The 6134-nt window shown below is 45.1% G+C and overlaps 1 pseudogene; it reads right to left on the bottom strand.

Annotated features, from left to right (window-relative positions):
• Nucleotides 1-4939: 4939 nt before the first annotated feature.
• On the bottom strand, nt 4940-5247 carry LOC128781241 (HIG1 domain family member 1A, mitochondrial pseudogene; annotated as a pseudogene).
• Nucleotides 5248-6134: the final 887 nt, after the last annotated feature.

The raw sequence follows: 6134 nt of genomic DNA, 5'->3' as shown, positions 1-6134 counted from the left end.
GCAGGTGAGCTTGAAAATCATCTGTCATCGGTGTGTGTGCTGCGGCTTTCTTAAAGAACGCGGAGGTAAAATGTGTACATAATGCTGCACCAAGAGATACCAAAGAAAGCAAAGTAAAATATCAGCGCTGTTATAGTATGTGTTGCCCTTCCGGACATGTCTACAGTCTCGTGTCTTGGATTTGTCTAGACTTCATTTACCATTTTAGATTCCTCGTATGGGTGGAAAACTCGTCCATTTCCAGTTTCTGCTTGTAACGTGTTCAGCGAAGGGTGAAGGTTTCTTTTCAAGTTTCGGTCTGTAGGATGTGTAGCGTCGTTCACGTGAAATTGTTTTTTAATCGTAGCAGTGGTTCATTTTGGAGCATCTGTAGGAGTCTGTGTCAGAAGTCCCGAACAAAGAACATTGTCCTCATGCAGTCTGTGTGGATGCTAGCATAAGGGCTATGAGAGTAGAAACACACCGTATGAGGTTTCGAGGCAGCGCTGCTCGTTGAACCTTGCCTTCAGTCAGGCTGGCCAAAAAGTCCATCGGGCCAAAAAGCTGGTTCGCTCCCCAACCCTACTTCCACCGCCACAGCCTTGTCCGCAGTTGCTCATACTTGCCTTTAACGTCCTCTGAAACGGTTTTGTCAGACTGTGTCGGGGCAGCCATCCTATCAGCGTGCAGAAAGAATACCTCATCCCAATTGGAGAAAGTGCGTGTGGCCCTTTTCCCGCTGAAGACACCTGAAGAGGCGCCACGTTTCCGCCCCCTTTGGCTTTGTCATTTCCAGAAAGGTACAAGTGCACCGGTAAGGTAAGAAAAGGTCTGTGGTGTGTATGGGGAAGATGCCGTGAGTGACGGAATGTGTCCGAAGGGGACCGTGCGTTTCATGCCAGAGATTTTCCTCACCCAGTCGCCCCACGGGTGGGCAGATCAGTTGCAGTGGAGAGTCATCCAGGGCAGATGTTCACTGACTCCACACTGCGTTATGGGATGTGGGAGACAGGTGACATACTGAAATTGTCTTAATCTAGCATCGCAAATCATTTGCTCCATTAAGGTTCCGTTAATCACTTTGACACTTGGGTTCCACAGAAGTTAAGCAGGGTGGTGGGGCACCCCTGTCGATCACATTTCCAGAACCGTTTCTCTACTGAAATATAAGGAAAACCTTCTGAGGACAATTTAGGGGGGCACAGTGAATAGTTGATATTTGAGAATAAGGTGTGATAGGAGACATGGAGCAAACAAAGTACCAGCAGCAGCAGGCTCTGTAAAGGGTGGTCTTCATCCATCAGAGGTGATGGTATCCTGTGGTGGAATGAGGAGGGAGTCCCGCAGTGGGAGCTCTTGGGGAAACCATCAGGTTACCAGCAACAGGTATGGCTCTCAGTTGGACCCAGTGAAAGTACCGTCCAAGGGAAAGAGTCTGGAATTTGTCAGCAGAAGACACATATCTTGAGGATAAGGTGAGAGCACACGTTTGTCTTTCTGACCAGGGAAAAACGGTTCCAGCCTGAGAATGCAGTGGTAGTTCATCCACAGTACTCTCCAGACCTTGCACCTTTGCATGGCCATGGAGTCTTGTATCTCAGTATTTGTTAGTGGAGAGAAATGTCCATTCCCTGGAAGACTGCCGAAGGCATTGGGAAGAATTCTGTTCTCCGAAAGAGAACAGTGTTGTGGGAGGATGGAATGGTGAAATCACCTGAAAGGTGGCAGAGGGCAGTGGAGAAAACAGTGAGGTCGTTTTCCAGTCACGTCGTCTGGGGAAAATGAAATGTATGCCTGTTATTGCATCTCAGGCCAAAACACCAGGGAACCTTTCAGCCCAGTCATGAGCGGAATATGCGTTCCATCTGATCGTCTCTGCTGCCCTCTCGTGGCCATTTTCAGGAATCACACCTTAGTGTAGGTCAGCAGAAAAAGAGGTCGGTTCCAGTGGACTATTAGTGGCTTTGGAGGGCATTAGTATTTCTAAGCACATTTAAAAACGTCTCAATGGCAGCACCATCAAGTTACCTTGTGACTGGTGTTCAGCTTAAGGGCAGAGGGAACTATGAAAGTGTATGATGTGACCCTTTTTTTTGAAGTGGCTTTGCAGCATAGTAGTGATGCTTTGACAAGTTTCAGGCATGGTCGAAAATCATTTGTCATCGCCGTGTTTGGTGTAGATTTCTAAAAGAATGCGGAGGTAAAATTCATACATAATGATGCACCAAGAGGTATCCAAGAAAGTGAAGTACAATATCAGCGCCATCACTGTATGTACATGCCCTTCCGTACATGTCTACGGGCTCGTTTCTTGGATTTTTCTGTACTTAGTTTATCACTTTAGATATTTCATACTGGTGCAAAAGTTGTGCATTTTGCTTCCAACGTGTTCATCAAGGGTGAAGATTTCCTTTTCAAGTTTTGATACGGGGCATCTTTACCATCAGCTATGTCGAGGTATTTTGCAATTCCAAATGCCATTAATTTAGGAGTTTCTATAGGAGTCTATTTCTGAAGTCATGAACAACCGAACTTGGCCGTCATCCATTCTGTGTGAATGGTCGCTTAAGAGCAATGAGAGCAAAGAATATATTGTGTAGGATTTGAAGGCTGTGATGCCGGTTGAACCCTGCCTTCAATAGGTCTGGTGAATATGTCAGTTCAGTCCCCAACCGTCCACTATGACACACACCTACCCCATCTCCTTGGTTTGGTCATGTATCCTTTCCTTAATGTCATTCAAAACCGCTTTGTTAGATTGCACCGTGACGGCTGTCATACCAGCTCGCGTTACAAAAAAATCTGAACACAAGTGGTGAATGTGTGTGTGGCCATATTCACAGCGAAGATGGAATAACATAAGCTATGTATTGGGCCCTCTTTGGTTTGTCATTTCAAGAAAGGGAAGCACAATTGTAAGGTTCAGAAAGATGTAAGGTGTGTACGGAGACGTCAGTGTGACTAACACAACACGTCTGAAGGGTTTCGCGAGGAGTCACACCAGGGATTTCCGGTGTGCACTTGTCCTATGGGTGGGGCAGAGCAGTCGCAGGGGACAGCCACCCAGGGCAGACATTCCCTGAGGGAAGGCCACGTTATGGTACACGGGAGACAGGCCACACAGTCAAAGCACCCTAATCAAGCGTCGAAAGACATTTGCAGTAGCAGAGTCGGGTCCATCACTTATATGTTTGGGTTCCACACAAGTAAAGGGGGGAGGAGGGTGGACCCACCTAGACCACCTATCCACATGCGATTCTGTACTGAAACATAAGGAAAGCTTTACGTTTCCAAAATGAGTTGTGAGGGGTTGAATCATTGGTATTTTAGAATAATGTGGAATGGGAGAGATGGAGGGCACACAAAGGAACCAGCACCACCCCCCTGCAAAGGGCGGTCTTCATCCAAAAGACATGAGTTTGCACTTGTGGTGGATCGTGCTGGGGCCCAGCCTCGGCAGGTCTCAGGGTCCCCGAAGGATGGATGGCGCGTGTAAAGAATGAGGGGTCAGACACCAATTTTGATGCCGGAGAATGGCCAGCATCGTGTGGGTGTGACCGAAATCTAAGAGTTTAATTAAGCTTTATTTTTATAGGGATTTGTTATATGACATCAAAGGAATAGGCTCATGGCATGATTTCTCAAGCAGAAAAAGTCTATACAGAAATTCCAAGAAAATGTATAGGGAGTTCTACAGATTTGTTCATAGTAAACAAAGTTTATTTTGACCAGGAGGGGTATCAATCAGACAACCACAAGTAACTACATCTGCAAAGTTTCAAATGTCTTATCGATCATTCGATGTCTAACAAAGTTTTCATAATTTGTCATAGGTCAGAAAGATACGCTAGACTAGCTAGCGGTTATATGTGAACTATTAAAGGGCCTATGTGGTTAGGCTTTCTAACTCAGCCATCTATCTTCCCGTTTAGGTTCTTTCTTTCTTTCTTTCTTTTTCTTTTTTTTGTGTGTGTGTTCAAGTACCTTAATAACACATTTACCATGTTATCACCATGGAATGTAAAGTCAAGTTAGTCAGGAGATCTTCCCAAGTGCAATAAGGCCTTCTGCAGTACACACAAGTTTGTGTATGTCTGACCAGAGCTTGCTCTTACATCATTAACCACGTCCATCACAGGTAAATTGTGTAGTTTAACATCTGTGATGCTTCCAGAGAAAAATAAACATAGTGTACACAGTTAAAAATTGTTTTTCATCACCTCTGCATTAGCACTTAAAATACACATTTCTATTTCAAGGTGGCATTTAAAAATTATTGTAACATAACAGCAACAAAAATATAACCCTGCAATTACAAAATAGTCAAATTAGGATCCACAATTATCTAATGTTTACAGGTATGACTCTAAAATAAATACTACCTTCTAGCAGCTGTCATTAGCATTTTAGGTTTGGTTTAAACACACACACACACACACAGATGTTCAGTTGTGGGGAGGTTTGTAACAATGTGTGCTGTGCACCGTTCTGAACGGGATAAGAGCCAACCAGCCCTAAAAACAGGAGTGGTTAACCAGGCCACGAGGCAGGCAGAAAAAAAAAGCTGGGGCAAAGAGGGTTCCTACATAACATCAAAAGCACGTGACATTCTGCAGCAAGTGAGAGTATTCGGGATCGGCAGGGTGTCTCCATCAGAACTAACTTCCCCAAAGAGAGCAACAAGGTGGACACTTTGCTACTGTCAAGTGCATTTAAAAGGGGCATGTTTCTTATGTGCTAATCTGACTCCTCTGAATGACCCAGTTAGTGAACTAGTCACTAGTAATTTAGTCACAGCAAACCAAGCCTGCAAGCAAGGAAGCCAATATTCAAATTACCATGTTCCTATTGTCTGACCCACTCAAACGATTTATTTTCAACATAAATAAAGAACCTCAATATGAGATCTCTAACTACGGCCACCACCAGCACCACCACGGCCAAGACAGTAGCTCTTCTCCTAGGGTTTAGGTTTCGTCCATAATTCCTTATACAGGGAATAGGCCATACCGAGAGTCATCGCTCCCACAACAAAGCCTTGGGCTGCCTCGCGCATGTGGATCAGGTGGACCGACATTGTAGTGCTCCCCTGGCTCTTCAGTTTATACAACCCGTACGCGACGATTGCTACCAAACCCTCCATTCCAATAGGGACAAACGGTGCCTCTTTAGCTTTTCGGACAAATTTAGATCCCTGACCCTCATCATATGAAGAAAGAGAAACGTCTGTGTTGGATGACATACTGTTTGAAGAGTCTTCCAACACCAGCACCTTTCAAATACCAACCCGCTTCTGGTTCTTTCTTTATGCACTTTGCAGGGGATGATCTTTGTATTTGTTCCCTCATGCTTAAATTATAATACTTCACCTATTTTCTTTGCTCTTTTATCCATCTAGTTCCATCCAACATTATTCCTGTCCAAGGTTGTATACTAAGGGGGATGTCTAGTAACATTTTTCTCCATTTTTTCTGGCAATCTGGCATGCCCATTGTCTAATATTAATCTTGCAATAGGTAGGAGAAGTAGGCTGTGGAGGACTTATAAGGGACTTTTGTTCAATGGCCAAGAAATCATTTTTTTACACTTGCGTTGGAATTCTGCAGATCAGTGGACCAGAAATACAAGTGATCAAAAATCGCAGCAAGTAGTAATAGCAAAGACAGACTTGCAAGAAGAGATAGACAGGGAGTCCAGCCATAGCTGCCTCTCCCGACTCTGTCAAGGGTCGGCTGTTGGTTGGCTCCCGACAGGATTGCAGATGGAGTTCTGCAGTAGGAGTTCTCTGTGGAATTCCAGCAGGTTAGTTGCAACAGGTACTGCCTGCTGTCAGACCACCTGAAAACACCCTCCGAGGGAAAGAATCCAGAATTCATTAGCAGAAGATTCTGAAGCTTCAGGATGAGGTGAGAGCCCATGTTTGTCTTTGGCGACCAGGGAAAAGGTTTCCAGCCCGGCCGTGCCGTCGTAATTCATCTGCAGTATTCCCCAGACCTCGCACGTTCATGTGGCCATTTCGTTCAGTATACTCAATTTCTGTCATTGGAGAGAAATTTCTGGTTCCATGAAGACTGCAGAAGGCCCGTGGAACAGCTCTGGGCTCCTAAAGGTAACAGTGCTGCAGGAGGACGGAACGCAAAGTTCCCTGAAAGATG

The sequence above is a fragment of the Desmodus rotundus genome, chromosome 6 (genome assembly GCF_022682495.2).
Source record: "Desmodus rotundus isolate HL8 chromosome 6, HLdesRot8A.1, whole genome shotgun sequence".
Classification (NCBI taxonomy): Eukaryota; Metazoa; Chordata; class Mammalia; order Chiroptera; family Phyllostomidae; genus Desmodus; species Desmodus rotundus.
This window is presented reverse-complemented; position numbering and strand designations above follow the sequence as displayed.